This window comes from Coenobita brevimanus, chromosome 23, assembly GCF_032717465.1.
Source record: "Coenobita brevimanus isolate Jiangsu-jjx chromosome 23, ASM3271746v2, whole genome shotgun sequence".
NCBI classification, from domain to species: domain Eukaryota; kingdom Metazoa; phylum Arthropoda; class Malacostraca; order Decapoda; family Coenobitidae; genus Coenobita; species Coenobita brevimanus.
The window spans coordinates 44,170,933-44,187,206 of NC_136976.1; positions in this window are offsets into that span (position 1 = coordinate 44,170,933).

Genomic DNA, 16,274 nt, shown 5'->3' on the forward strand with positions numbered 1-16,274 from the left:
TAATACTATATCTGTTAATAAGCCACACCATCACTCATTAGACGTTAGACATGTTACTTCAGGGTTATTTTTACTTAAGCCTTTCTTACAATACATAACATTCATCAGGGATTCAGCTTACTTTCGATTTCAAGTAGAAGCGTCGTGAGGCTGCCGTTAGTTAGCTCTTCATTCCGATGACTTTTCCTATTCATTATTTTGGCTGCATTCTTACGAATATCTTCACTCCTGAATATATTAGTAAGAACTGTGTGAAGTGGATTTTCCAGCCATGTTATTCATCACATTCATTACATTCCAATTTCTATATATTCTCTACATATGGAAAGTGTTTTCGCCACCCAGAACTACCAACCCTACCGCATCAACACAGGCAGGCGTCCCCACGTCAGTAAGCTCCCGAAAGCCATTCGGAGTGACTGTGAAATCCAAAGGTGTTTTTGGTTTGGGCCCGACACACGTTCGGGCCCAAAAAGTTAGGGACAACTGTGAAAACAGCCCTAAATGTGCATAAAACAAAAGTGATAATATCTAGGGCTGATGGAGGTACTGCCCAAGCAGAAGAAGAACAATAGGAACCTACTGTAGTGCCAAAATCCAGCACAAGGCCGGATCATCGGCTACAAGTTGTGTACGCTGGGTGGGCCGAAAGCACAGACATGGCATCGTGAAAACAATGGATCAATGGGAGAAGTATTTATCACAGATGGAGCTACTGAAGGAATGGAATTAGATGTCAGAAAGAAAACCAAGAGGTAAGGAAGGACATGATATTAGATGGAGCTACTGAAGTAAGGAATGGAATCAGATGTCGGAAAGAAAACCAACAGAGGTAAGAAAGGACAAGATATTATGGAAGGAAAAATACGGTGATTCTCGAAGAAAGTCTTTAAGAAGGGGGGGACGCTGGAGGTGAGACAAAAAAGGAAATGAAATACATCGCTGTAGAGTGTAAAGAGGACAATCAAGGAAAATTTGGCGTACGGAGAGGATGGTATTGGAACGAGTACAAAGGGGAGGGCGACCACCAGACATCAAATAAGAGTGGGTAAGTCTAGTATGACCAATTCTAGGACAAGCTAAAGCAGTCTCCCACCTCCTATTACAGTGGCAAGGGGTCAACCAGGGAAAAATAAAAGGTTTAACAACACGTAGTTTATTGTTAGTGACAGATTCCCAGCAAGACTGCCACCGGTGTTGAAGGAAGGAAGATAGGGCAGGCAGAAAGTCAGAGACTGGAATGAGAAAGGAAGGAGAGGTATCTATGGCAACAGCCATGCAAACCAACTGATCAGCACGTTCACTGCCCGCGATGCCCACATGTCCTGGGACCCAACAGAACTGGACTGTTTTACGACGAGAGGAGATACGGAACAACCATTCCAAGATACGAAGGACTAAAGAGTGAGAAGTAGAAGGTGACTGAAGAAGGGACAGAGCACTATATCAATCAGAGAATATCACAAATGAGCAAGAGGAGGCACAATAAATATATCACAACGCAAACAAGAGGGCATATAACTCCGCTGTTAGAACACTTGAATAAGTAGGAACGCTACAATGATAAAAGGTGTTAGGAAAGAGAATCGCAAATCCAACACCCACAGGGGTTTTTGAACCATCAGTGTATATAGGGACTGCAGAGAAATGGTGGGAGAGGTGGTCAGAAAACTGGGAACAGAGAATGAATGAAGGAGAATTGGACTTGGAATAAGGGAAAATGGAAGTAGCCATGGGGGGGAAAAAAAGACATGTGTGGAAAGAAAAAACATTACTAACACTAAGGGAGGAGTGTGACAGGACAGTACGAGCTCAAACTGCAAAAGGTGGCTTGGTCCTAGGAATGGAAAACATGTCTAAGTCAGGACTGGGAGGAAGTAGAGAAGGGGTATGAGGACTGTTCAAGCAGAGGGAGCGTGGCCATGTGCAGTCTGCCACAAGGATGTGAGAAGTAAGTCCATTTTGTGCAGTGTTTGTGATACATGGGTGCATATGAGATTTAATGGTGTTAGAGGCATGCTGGAAAAAAAAAAAAAAAAAAAAAAAAAAAGTATTTCCCCATTTATCCGATGTAACACAGCCAAAGGCATGTCTGGAAAATGGATCCTACTGGATAATAGACTTCTCCCCTGGCCCCCCTTCATACATAACCTAACATTGAAAGCCATTGTAAAAGGCCACTACAGTACATCATTTGTTCTCTCATTTTACACAGCTCTATCTGGTCAAGCTGACCTATAAACCACAGCCAAGCAATTACCATTGTCAAGCAGACCCATCATCCACAGACAAACAATCACCACTGAAGGGCTATACTCTGCAGCGAAAAAAAAAAAAAAAAAAGCCACACAAGAAAAGTGCATTGGGCACACAAAACATAAAGGTAAAATGGAATAAAATCACGGTAAAACATTACAGTAAGCTAGAATAGAATCGGGTTGAACACAATTCCTCACAGGGCATCATGCTAAACAACCCGTAAGCACTTTGACTCTGACTGTTGCACTGCGACTGGTGAAGTTGTTGCACTTCACAGTACATACCGTGCGGTCTAGTGGCATACCCTGATGAGTTTAGTCGCAGTCAGAGTCAAGGAGGAGCTCCAGCAGTCAGCTCACGGCAGTGGCTGTGGGATGTGGTGATGGACTGCCCACTTCAGGTGACTCAGAAGACAGCCACAAATTCAAGTCCAGGGGAGACACAGTGGTTGACGATGTGCTAGGTTGTGGGTCCACTGCTGAAGGAATGGTTTGACGCCATGATGGTGGCAGAGAACAGGTAGACTGGGCAGGGGTCAGAGGCCTGAAAAGGGAATTGATCTTGGGCTGGCGATAGGAGCAACAATTCAAGCATCGGATGACACTCTGTCACACTGAGTGCAGATCCTCCACAAGGCAAAGAGGTACCATCTCTCTTTCACAATCCGTTTGCTTGGCATACTCAAGCACCTGCTCAAGGTTTGCCCAGAATGTACTCAGGAGGGGGATGGCTGGAGTCCTGCAGTTCTCCGGGGTGTCCACATCATCTCGTCACTCCCTTCTGGCCAGGCAGCAGCTACGGATGCAGCAATCTCAACCACACATAACCTGAGAGCCAGGATCGCCCCCATCTTCGTCCAATCACTCCCGCACGTCATTGACATCTAGGGCCTCGCCTGTATTATGAAGGTGAATGTGGAAGCCATCCACGTCAAATCCCAGAAGTCGTGCCTGCTCTCATGTCCCCAAAGGAGACAAGACCAACCACTTTTGAGGGTTTTCACAGAGACTTCCATGCACTCACCCAACTGTACACTGGAGACTTGAGGTTGTAGCATTGCAAAATTTCCAGTGTCCTCTGCCCTCGCATGTCCAGCCCTTGAATTTGCTCATCCTTGTCCTCAAGAACAACCATCACCTTGTCCAGGAACCTCCGTCAGTATAGCCTCTTCATGGCCATGATAACACCCTGGTCCATTGGTTGAATCAAAGCAGTGGTATTAGGTGGCAAAAACTAGCAGCAAATGTGACCGTTATCTGCAACCAATTCCTTCTCGGACGGATGTGCAGGGGCATTGTCCAAAAGAAGAACCTTTACCTGGTCACGAAGGATTCCAAGTTTTTCCATCTGACAACACATGACCTCCTTGACAAAATACCTGTGGAACCAATCTGTGAAGATCTGGAGGTAAACCAAGCCTTCATAGAATGGTACCACACAACAGGAAGGACATCCATTAGCACATGAACACAACTGAGCTGCTTTGCCCAACCAAAAATAATGGACTTCAGCTAGTGCGTGCGTCCCGTTAGCACTGGCACAACACAAAGCAGATACTGTACTCGTTGCTTGGATAACTTGTGGCCAGGCTCATGCTTCTCCCTCTCATCTACCAGGATGTTTGTGGGCACTAAACAGTAGATGAGGCCAGTTTCATCAGCAATATAGACTTGACCAAGAGCAAGGCCCTCCTTCTCAACCAAGTCTAACAATTTCTGACGAAATTCCTCCACTCCCTCTTCAGTAGCGTCCAAAGTTTCACCGTTGGTATTCCGATTAATGAGGCCACGTTGAAGCTTGAACCTGAACAACCAACCTTCGGATGCCTTGAAGTTGGGGATGTGGGCAAACTTCTTGCCAGTGCCTTTCAACTCGGTCCCATGCACTTCCATGCCTGCAGCCTGTTGCTGGCAGTACCAGATCAGTGTCAGATGGTTGACATCAACATGCCAGGGGACGCCCATATCCTTCCATTCGGCACTGTCTGTTTCTCTTACTGAAGTCTGCTGTGTACTGGGGCAGTATGTCACAGGATTTCCTGATGTCATGTAGGGTTGAGCAGGCCAGGTCGCACTCCATGAACCCCTAAATGCCGAGCTATTGATGGTACAATAGTTCTTTCAGTACGGGCATTTTTCCAAAAAGAGCCTGTTTTCAAACTGTAATATCTCGGAAACTGTAGCAGTTAAAGAAAACAAATTAAATACCACATTACTCACCAACTCTTCTTCTTGCAAATGAATGTATCCCCAGGTCTGTAGGTCGTTGCGTCAGTGAGTAACGTGAGGAAGAGTAGTATTTTTGGCGCAAGAAGCTGGATGTATTCGTGTGTGTGCACGCAGCCCTGACTATGGCTTCACTTTCCATGTGGTAACTTCTCCATTACTGGTACTAGATAAACTGGACACAACGGCATCCAAAGCACATCCTATGGCACTATCACTGAGTCCTTGGAAAGAACCTTGGCAGGGGTGCATGAGGCAAAAGTCCACGTGAGGCAGGAATGGAATCGGATGAGAAGGTTTAAGAATGCATTGTCCCACACCTAGCAGTCACACAGATGACTGAGGTATGGTTGGCTCGGATGGTGGGACTCTCTCCTTAGCTTTTGGTGATGAGATTATGTGGCAACCACTTCAAAATGTGGTGCAAAAACAACTGCAGTTCCTATCGACACCTGGCAGCCTCCATCCACCTCTTTTGTGTCAGTCCATATTGACACCCAGCGTTTAGAGGTTATGATGAGGGAAGTCGACCATCCCGCATCAATCATACCTAGGATCTCTCGCCTCTTCTCCAGAGTCATCGCTACTACCCTCTTCCTTTTCTGTGGTGGAGGGGCCATCATCACACACCCTAGAAAGAGGCAAGTAAGGAATTGCAAAGCCTGAAGCAGGTAGGGAACAACCACAACACCACCACATGTGCCACCATAACAACTACAACATATGAGAGGAGTTCCTCACTACACGGCTGAAGCATGGGAACTAGGAATGGTTGAGGGGGTCTCTATCAGATGCTGGGTAAACTACTGAGTCAAACAGAGTGACACCACTGGGCTATTCCTGCCCAGGCGAGTGAAAATGTTTGCATGACCCAAATTTCCACCCAGACGCAAGCATTTTATTTTGATAAAATGGAAAAATATGTGTATAATGGTTTAATACATCCACATCACAGCATCTGGGTTATGGATCATACGGATAATGGATGTCCAGATAAATGGGGGGTTACTATAATAAAATGTGGGGGGTTGGGGTTAGGTCAAAGATTGTAACCTCAGGGATATGGGGACTGAGTAGGGAGGCTGCCAGCGACTGAGCAGTGTGAAGAGCTGCACTTGGTAACCAAGTGGTGCAGTGAGGAGGTGTTGATTGAGATGGTTTGGGCATGTTGACAGCATGGAAGATGACAACTGGCTGTGGAAGGTGAGAGGTATGAATGTCAAGGGTAGGGTTGCAGAAAAAAAAAAAAAAATGAGGACAAGGACAACGATTGTAGCCTCGGGGATAAGGGACTGAATAGGTGGCTGCCAGAGATCAAGCAGCTCGGAGAGCTGCCGTTTTGTGACCAAGGCTGACACATGCAAGCTTGCTGGAACTCTTATAAATAATATGATATGAACAATAATATCTATCTATATTTAGTCTATGAAAAAGAAACTGGCCTCCTTGTCTCCAAATATCCCATATTGTCACCTTGATTTCTATCTGGTGACATCTGGCTTCCTTTAGGTTTGTTTCAAGCAAATGCTGTGTTTAACCCCCTAATGGCAGTGAGTTCAGAAATTTGCATGCTCCCCTGACCAGTCCCGGGACCATTTTTTCAGAGTTCTAAAACCGATTTCTTTTTCTTACAGATGTGAAGAGAATCATCTGGCGCACCTGATAATACGTTTATTAGCGAGAATCATCTGGCGCACCTGATAATATATTTATTAGCTTCCTAAACCCATCCTGTGAGTCGAGGAAGATATAATAAAATTATTGGGCATGTGCCATTAACATGTAAACATATAGACAAAAACATCCGAGAAAAAAGACTGCCTGAGTACTTGGAATGTTAGAGTAGGGTCGGGTAAACATACGAGTGACCTTCATTCCCTTCCCATAATTGTTTGTCGTTTTCTATAGCTCACGATAATTTGATGTTACCAACACATTTATGGTAAAGTGTTGCTTGACGCGAGTGGCAGTTGAGGGGTTAAGCATAACTCAGTCACCCACAAGCTAAGATACTGGGTAGTACTACAGATTTCACTCCTCGCCAGAACCTTTGGACATCGCTTCCTACTGTATTTCATGTTATTGTGCACAGTCTAGTGATTAGACATGGATGCTACTGATCTGACCAATGAGGTAAAAGCTCGTATTCTTGCTTGGAAGCAAAACTTCCCTGCCAAAGAAACAGCACAACAAACCAGATGGTCAGAAAGGTCAGTGAGGCGAGTGCCCTTGGCCTGCCACAAAATGATGTCCCACCAAGAAAACCTCATCCAGCATGACAATGCAACACAATGAAGGAATGAGGTACATAAAACTCCTGGTATTACGGCTGGTCATCAAAAGTTAAACCCATGCTCGTACAAGGTGTCTCTATCCACACCAGCCACAAGAAGACTGAACCTTCCATCATGCTTGCCAACCATGAAACTATTTCTGACCAGACAAATGCACTAGATATTGCATGACTTTGCAAGAAAATACAAAAATTGGACCTCAGAACACTAGAGGAAGGTAATGTTCTCTGATGAAAGCACTTTTATATGTTTTCATCCTTGTATTAGGCAGGTGAGGAGGCCTCGCAATGTCAGTCAAGCACAGTGATGGCATAATGGTCTGCAGTTGTTTTAGTGAGGAAGTGGACAAGGGAGGCCAGTGCTTCCTTCATAAAAACACAGCAATGAAAGTTGACTAGCATATGCAGGTGCAGGACAACCATCTCCAATAATTTTATGATATTCATGGTTACCCACATTTCATGCAGGACTGTGCCCCATGTCACAAGGCAAAAAGGGTTACAAAATTCCTTTCAGATTAAGACAATGGAGTGCTGGAATGACCAGGTAACTCTCCAGATCTGAATTCCATCGAAAACACATGTAATAATATGAAGGGCACACTTACAACATGCAAGGCCTCATCAGAACCATGCCTTATTGATGAGATTCACAACATGTGGGTCAAGAAGATGAATGCAGAATACTTCCAAACTGTAGGAGAAAGCATGCCCAAATGCCTACATATTCTAAGACCAAGGGCAACATGTCCAAGTATTAGGGTGCAATTATGCTCCTTAGTTTTGTCTGTATCATTACTATATTCCCTGGAATGTGATTTTTTTTTTACATTATGCTCTGTGCGGTCATTTCTTTTGCAGAGTGTGTGTGTGTGTGTGTGTGTGTGTGTAACACACACACACACACACACACACACACACACACACACACACACACACACACAGTACCTAAATTAGTATCTTTGTATGAGTCAAGCTCTATACCAGGTTAGACTAAATGATTTTTCATTATTAAAAGGAAAAAAATAATAAGTTTAAACAAGACTTGTTCAAACAGAAAAAAGAACCAAGAGGAAAAAATGCGCTGAGTCAGTTGGGTTTGTTTAGACTACAGCAACACAGGGAAAGTGTACATACTCTGTAAGTACATACTCTGTTCTTTTAGTATTGCAAAATGGATACATACTTTAGTAAAACAAATTTGGAAAAGAAAAGGGATAAAAGTAAAAAGCAAAATGATGATTTCTACCAAGAACTGGTTGAAGTGGAGACTCACAATAGACTGGTCGAACGTGTACACAAACTAGAAATGGCTTTCAAAAATGAAACTGATGAAATAAAGAAGCAAATGCACTTGCAAAAGGAAGAGATAGAGAAACTAGGAAGGGAGGTCAACAAGAAAGACACAACCATCAGTGAACTAACAGTGGAACTGAGTACGCTTAGGAAGAAAGTGAGTGAAATGGCAAGTACAGTAGTCAATCACGAGAGTGTTATGGAAGAGTTAAAAAATGACTCAAAGACAATTAGACAAGCAGGCAGTCTTATGGACCAGAGCAGTTATATTGAGGAGAAGATAACACAGGTGAATGAAGCTGTGCAAAGCTACAAAAATGATGTAGAAACCACGTATGCTGAAATGGTGAAAGTAAAGAAAGACTTAGAAACAAGAGTGGAGGAAAAAAGCATTAAAAAGGAAGTGAAAAGAATAATCCAAAACTATCCAAAGTTAGTCAGAGATTCAGTAGAAATAAATAAATCAATAGTAATCACTGGTATAGAAGAGGAAGAAATTAAAAACAAGATCACTAGAGACAAAAAGGAGATGGCAAATGTAATGAGCTTACTGAAAGAAGTATCAGAGGAAATCTGTAGTAAAGACATAGAGGAACACAAAAGGTTAGGGAAATACGAGAAAAACAAGACAAGACCTCTAAAGGTGACTTTCCAGAGTGTAAACACTGTGGAAGAGATACTAAAAAATGCAAAGAATCTTATGGAAAAAGAGGAGTTCAAAAATGTATGGATAAAAAGATGCCTAACACAAGAGGAACTGGAATTACTGAAAGAGAAAAGGGAGGAAGCAAAAACAAAAAATGAGGGAAGATCAGAAGAGGAGAAGAAGAAATTTTTTTACAAAGTAATAGGATTGCAGGTACGAAAGTGGTACACAAACAGGATGGAAGAAAAAGGAGGAAGGTAGTAGAACCATGTCATGACAAGTATATAAACAAGATGATAAAGTTGATGTACTCAAATGTGGATGGAATGGTATCTAAATTACTAGAGATGAATGATTATGTCAAAGAAAATGAACCACAAATAATATGCCTAACTGAGACAAAATTAACACCAAGGATATCCAATGACATACTAAACTTAGAGGAATACAATATATGAAGAAGAGACAGAAATTTAAAAAAAGGAGGAGGAATTATAATATTAACTAAGAAAAATCTAAAAGTCAAAGAAATAAACCTAGATATACCATCACAAGTAGAACGGATTGCAGTAGAGATCGACACATCTGAAGGTGAAGTAATTGTAGCCAATTTGTACATGCCACCCAGATCAAACACATGGGAAAGAGACGAATATGAGGACCTGGCAGAGAGTACAATTCAGAGTATAAGATCATTGCTACATAAAATGGAAGAGAAATCGGAAAGAATTATTCTAACTGGGGACTTCAATACAAATATAAATTGGAATACTCTAGATATAAATAACCAAGAAAGCTGTTGGGACCAAAAGCTCCTGGATCTCGTACAAGAGTTTTTCTTAACGCAACATGTGAGGGAAACCACCAGAAAAAGAGGACTTGATGTACCTTCAGTGCTAGATCTAATATTTACTAGGCAAGAAAATGACATTGACAGTTTAATATATCACCCTCCACTCGGCAAAAGCGATCATGCAGTACTAAATCATAACTTCAGGATAGCATATGACACAGTAAACAGCAATGACAGTTACAAAAAGAGCCTAAACTATAAAAAGGGAAATTATCAAGACCTAAAGAAGTATTTCTTAGAAGTTGATTGGGAAAATGAGCTTAGAGGACAAGATTTAAATGCTGTATATAAAAAATTTTGTGAATTTTATGAAATAGGAGTCCAGAAGTACATCCCACAGCACAAAGAAGCAGATAAGAAAATACAGAAATGGTTCAATACAGAATGTAAAAAATCAAAAGAAAGAAGAGATTTGTTGTGGAATAGATACAGAAGACACAATAGTGAAAGGGCGTATAATAATTACAAACAGGCAAGAAACGACTATACAAGAATAAGGAGGGAAGCCCAAAAACAGTTCGAGGAGGATATAATAAATAAAAGTAGTGATCAACCAAAGCTGTTTTACAGCTATATCAAAAGTAAAACCAAAGTAAAAGATATAATACAATCCATTACGGACAAGGGAATCACTTATACGCAAGAGAAAGATATTTGTGAAGAACTAAATAAGAATTTCCAATTAGTTTTTACAGAAGAAAAAAATTTTGAGAGGGACTATGTGGAACACGCATGTCCACACATACTACCAGATATACAAATAGCAGAAAAAGTAATACAGGAGGAGTTAAGTAGATTAGGCAGAGGAAAAGCAAGTGGTCCTGATGAAATTTCATGTTGGGTATTACGAGAATGTGCAAAGGAGTTAAGTAAACCATTATTTTTAATTTTCAAGAAATCCTTGAGTCAAGGGAAACTACCTGATGTTGGGAAAAAGGCAAATATAGTCCCATTATTCAAGAGAGGAAATAGACAAAATCCTCTCAACTACCGACCAGTATCACTGACCAGTGTTGTAAGCAAGGTATTAGAAAAACTTATAAGAAAAGATTGGGTAAATCATCTAGAAGAACACAGTATGATAACAGAAAGACAGTTTGGTTTCAGAAAAGGAAAATCATGTGTTACTAATCTGTTGAGCTACTATGACAGAGTAACAAACACAATACAGGAAAGGGAAGGATGGGTGGACAGTATCTATTTAGATTTCAAGAAAGCTTTTGACACAGTACCACACCAAAGACTTTTATGGAAACTGTACCATCAAGGAGGAATTCGAGGCAAACTGTTTTGTTGGATGCAAGACTTTCTCATAAAAAGAGAAATGAGGACAGTACTAAGAGGAAACTACTCATCATGGAAAGAAGTGACTAGTGGAGTACCACAGGGTTCGGTGCTGGCACCAATCATGTTTTTAGTGTACATAAATGATATAAACAGTAACACTGGAAATGAGAGCTATCTGAATATGTTTGCAGATGATGCAAAAATACAAAGGAGAATTACTAGCACAGACTCTTGTAGGGAGCTGCAAGAAGAATTAAATAAACTTCATGAATGGAGTAGTACATGGCAAATGGAATTCAATGTGGACAAGTGTCATGTAATCAAGTTTGGTAAAAGTGGAAAAAGACCTGGTTGGGATTATAAGGTAGGAAATAAAACCCTATACACATCAGAAAGAGAGAAAGACCTAGGTGTGATTATCAATAACAGACTATCTCCGGCTGACCACATCAGCGAGAAGGTACGGAACATGTATACACTGCTTGCAACTATGAGAATAGCATTCACATACATAAATGAAGACATGCTAAGAAGGATAATAACATCATTCATTAGACCAACCCTGGAATATGCATCAGTAGTCTGGAGTCCTCATCTCAAAAAGCATATGGACAAGATTGAAAAAGTTCAAAGGGCCGCTACAAGATGGATACCAAGCTTAAGGGACCTAAGCTACGAAGAAAGACTAAATAAACTGAATCTACCAACACTACAGGAGAGAAGGAAAAGAGGTGACATGATAATGCTATATAAGTGCATATCAGGAAAGGAGAAAATAGACATAAATGATTACTTAACATATGGAGAAGCATCAGCAAGAGGACACTGCAAAAAACTGCATAAGAAGAGAGGTGATTAAGACGTCAGGAAATTCAGTTTCCCAAACAGAGCAATTGACCAATGGAATGCACTACCGAATGAAATAGTGTGTGCCAAAACAATTCACAAATTTAAGGATATGTACGATAAATATGGTTTAAGACACAGGACAGTACGAGCTTGACTCATTCCTGTAAAGATACAATTAGGTAAGAACAATTAGGTAAGAACACACACACACACACACACACACACACACACACACACACACACAGCAGACCCTTGTATCTCTGGTAAACAATGAATCGCTTATGTCCTTTTTCAAAATACAGCATTTTCGTTTACACAATTATCATGATCCCGTAAAAGCCTAACTGGTTGATGTACAAGTGCTATTTTCACTCATAAAAGGCGATTAAAAAGTCCCTGTGCAATTGAATAACATGGTGTTTTAAGTGAAATTTTAAAAAATGTATTCAGAATTTATTTTCAACTAAAACACAATTTTAGTATTTTTTTAAAACAAAAGCAGAACATATATAGCATATTATACTGTGCCTTTAATTATCATAACTAGTAGTATTGTACAGTATTTAAATCACATTCTATTTAGCAAAATAATAATGCACAAAGACTTTCCTACCACCCTGTATGACAGCTGACATGCAAAGTTGCAGCCATTTGTTTGTTCCAATATGGACCTTTGAACTTGGTCACCATCAGGTGTGTCAGTGTCAGTGATGGAAGGAGTTCAAGCATCAAGATAAGTCCGGTTAAGTGAAATAACTACTGTATCAGGTTAGGTGAGCTGGAAACACATTTTTGAGGCTTATTTTTGGTGGTAAGCAGCAGTTAAAGTGCAGCGGAATGAAATACTGCACAAAATCTACACAATACAAGGTATGGGGGAGGCAGTGGCTCAATCGGTAGAGAGGTGGCCTGCAGTCCTACCGGACCCAGGTTCAAATCCCCACTGGGGCAGGGGAGAGTTTAAGGATTTGAATTTCATAAAATCCGACTTTAACTGATTCATCAGAAGACCGCCGATACGTCGTAAAAATACCCCCAGTAAAATCAATAACCCAGTCCTGTACGAGACAGCCGTAGCATGTATTCAATATAGATGGTGGGTGTTAGTGCCGAAGTGGTGACTTGTGGAGGTGTATGGTCTGTAGGAAGACAACTGGGTCTTGAAAGCAGGCAATTTTGTAGAATCTCCACTGAATTAAGTTCATCCTATAATGCAACATATATTTACATGTAAAATAGGGGGTCAGGTTCTGGGAACCCAATTCCTGCCCCCCTCCCCCCCATACAGTACACCCGATTATCCGGCACTGCATTACCTGGCATACGACATTATCTGGCACTGCCAGTGGCTTAATTAAAATGGTATCTGGCAGTAAGCATAAAATATTTGATATTTTCCAGCATGAAGGACCCTTTCTTCTGGCTAAAAGTACATTATTATCCAACATGAGACAGTTGTTCTCATCAAATCCAGCCATTAAAAAAAAAATAATAATTAAAAAAAAATAAAGGGGGTTATACTGTACTGTAATATGGTAGTGGTGGTGGACTGAGGGAGGGAGGGATGACTGTTGGTGGGCCTAGCAGCTCACAGGGTGTTGGTGGTGGGTAGGAAGGGGAGGTGCAATGGTGGGGAGTAGAAGTTTTAACTGACTAAAGCAGGGGAGGGAGAATTCTAATGCAGATTTTTCATTGGCTGGCAGCACGTAGGAGGATGTTCTCTCACTCTCCGTTGCATTCCACAGCCATTATGGTGCCGATATACATACGAGCCTACATTGCACTCAGAGCTTCTTCCAAAACAATATTATTGTTTAGCATCTTCTCTCTGGTAAGTACAACTTACAATGTACTGAAGTGTACGTTACTGTACTGTACAAATGACTGTTGGATTCTGCTGAGGCACCAATGAAAGTTTATTGGAAAGAGAGATGATTAAATTGTGTTATTAACCTGCCGCATGCCAGTGCCGTTTTAAAACGGTCTGATATAATTCCGCAGCCAGAGCCGTTTTAAAATGGTCTAAAATAAAAAACTTGACTGCATTTTTCAAGATTCGCGGGTAAAAAGTGGCAGGCATGTAAGGTAATTGTTCCTCTACCACCCTCCAGGCTGTCAAGGCCATACATTCACTCGCTCCCCCCCTCACACTTGCTCTGCCTCACTCTGCCTGTGTGCCTCGCCCAGTGCTGTACATAGTGAAGGCATTTTGTAAATATTTTCATGTAAGTGTAAGTTGTAAATATTTTCTTGTAAGTGTAAGGACTATATAGTGAAGTCAAGTTGTAAATACCTTCTTGTAAGTGCCAGGACTATGTAATGAAGTCAGGTTGTACCTATCTTCAAGTAAGTGTAAGACAATGCATTCACAGTGAGAAAGACACGCAAATTGTGATAGATGCTGAAGTAATAAGTGATCAGAAAAGTGTACTGAACATTGCTATACCTTCCCATCATAAATACCTGAATATACCTTACACAGAAAACGGCTTTCTCTCACGTAAGTGGTGAGCGTGAGAGAGCGGCTATACTTGTACAAGAGTATGCAGGACTCAATAAAAACGATTTCCGACCCTTGGTGAGCATTTTAATGGCAAAATTCGTTGTTTTCACATTAAAATCTATCATTTTAGCCAAAGAAAAAAAAAAAGGTCGAAAAATGGCCGGCACTGGGGTGACCCAGAGGGCTAAAAATAGCTGGCACGTGGCGGGTTAAACAAGAAGAGTTGATAAAAATGTGTTTATTTTACAAAGGAAAATAATCATGCTACAATGGAATTGTAAACAAAATATAAAATCATTTAGGCACCTGTTTCTTCCCAAGTGAAGTTTGGCCTTGTATTATGTGATGACAGTTTTGTTTTGTTCTGTGTGGTGGAGTCATCTGCTAGAATTTCGATTGATGAAAGTACAGTATGATGTACAAAGAACAGTACAGTGAAGCATGATTTATTTTACTGATTTTTTTATTTTTTTAATGTTTTGATTATTTTGGGCATTACTGAAAAGTATTCTTCAATAATGTTTTTATATCACCACTATCAACATGAAATGTTTCTGTACAGAAAATTACAGTGTACTTCACAGTACATTACAGTATTTCAATATTAGGAACGTCTCTTAGTTGTTTTTCAATGGTTTATAGTGTTTTGGGTCTTATGTGTTTATACAGTACTGCCAGGTGAAAGAAAATGGGTCTCCCAGCTGCTGGGGACTTTGATATTATCCCCATCGTCAATACAAAATTGCTTTAATACAAAAAATTACAGCGTACTTAACAGTACAATACAGTATTTTGTTATTAGGAACGTCTACTAGGTGTTCTTAGAAGTTTTAAAGTGTTTTGTAGAGGTTATACAGTGGATGTGTTATTAGGTTAAGGGTTTGGGGCCCCTAGGGAGTAATTTTGCAAAATCTGGCATTTTGATAATATCTGGCAGGCCTTTGGCTCTATTAAGCTGGATAATCGAGAGTTTACTGTATATAGTGCAGCCTCATTATACAACGCCCCATCATGTGATAAATCGCTACAACAATAATTAAAAAGTTATATACCCTGTCTTGGTGCAACATCAAAAAATTAATCACAATATTGTTACAAGGATATTTTCGACAGCCACCCCCGAGAATCTCGTGCAAATGCAGTGATGCACGCAAGCCAGAATGCCCACCCAGTGTTTATATTGGTTGTGATTGTTGCCTTTCACTTTATTTTGTGCATGAAAGACCAATGGAACACCATTGTTATCGCCAAATATTGGTGCAGGTACTTAATAAATAGTGCAATGTGCAATATTATGGGAAGTAATACTTTTGTGTGTGAAATACTTAAATCTGTGACTTGCAAATCATGTCAACCTTACTTGACCATCATCCACTTTTTAGGCCTCTACACAGCTTACTATGCCAAGATGCCCAACCAGTGTTTACATTGGCAGTGATCGTTGCCTTTTGTTTTACTTTGAGCATGAAAGGCCACTGAAACACCATGCTATTGACAAATAACAGTACAAATACTCAACAAATAGTGCATTGTGTGATATTAAGCAAAGTGATACTGTATCTTTTTGTGTGGAGTGCTTGTCCAGGCCCTCCTACCCTCCCCCATCCCGTAGGGGGTAGGGGACCCTTGGTAACAACTTGTACCGGCATAGGACAAACTTCAGCTGGGTGGCTTGCCCCCCCCCACAGTCAAGGTAACCCTTCCTAACCCAACACTGAACCCATGTTATATCGACCTCATTAAGCAGTAATTCATTATGCAATAGGTCTTCACTTCATGCAACCACATCGCACGACAAGGCTGCCCTGATATACACACATATATATATATATATATATATATATATATATATACTGTATATATATATTCGGTATATATATATATATATATATACGGTATATATATATATATATATATATATATATATATATATATACGGTATATATATATATATATATATATATATATATATATATTGTATACATTAGACAACCGCAGCAACATGTTTACAGAGAATCTTGCCGACTGGATATGTCAGTGCATCCTATCCTAATCTAATGTAA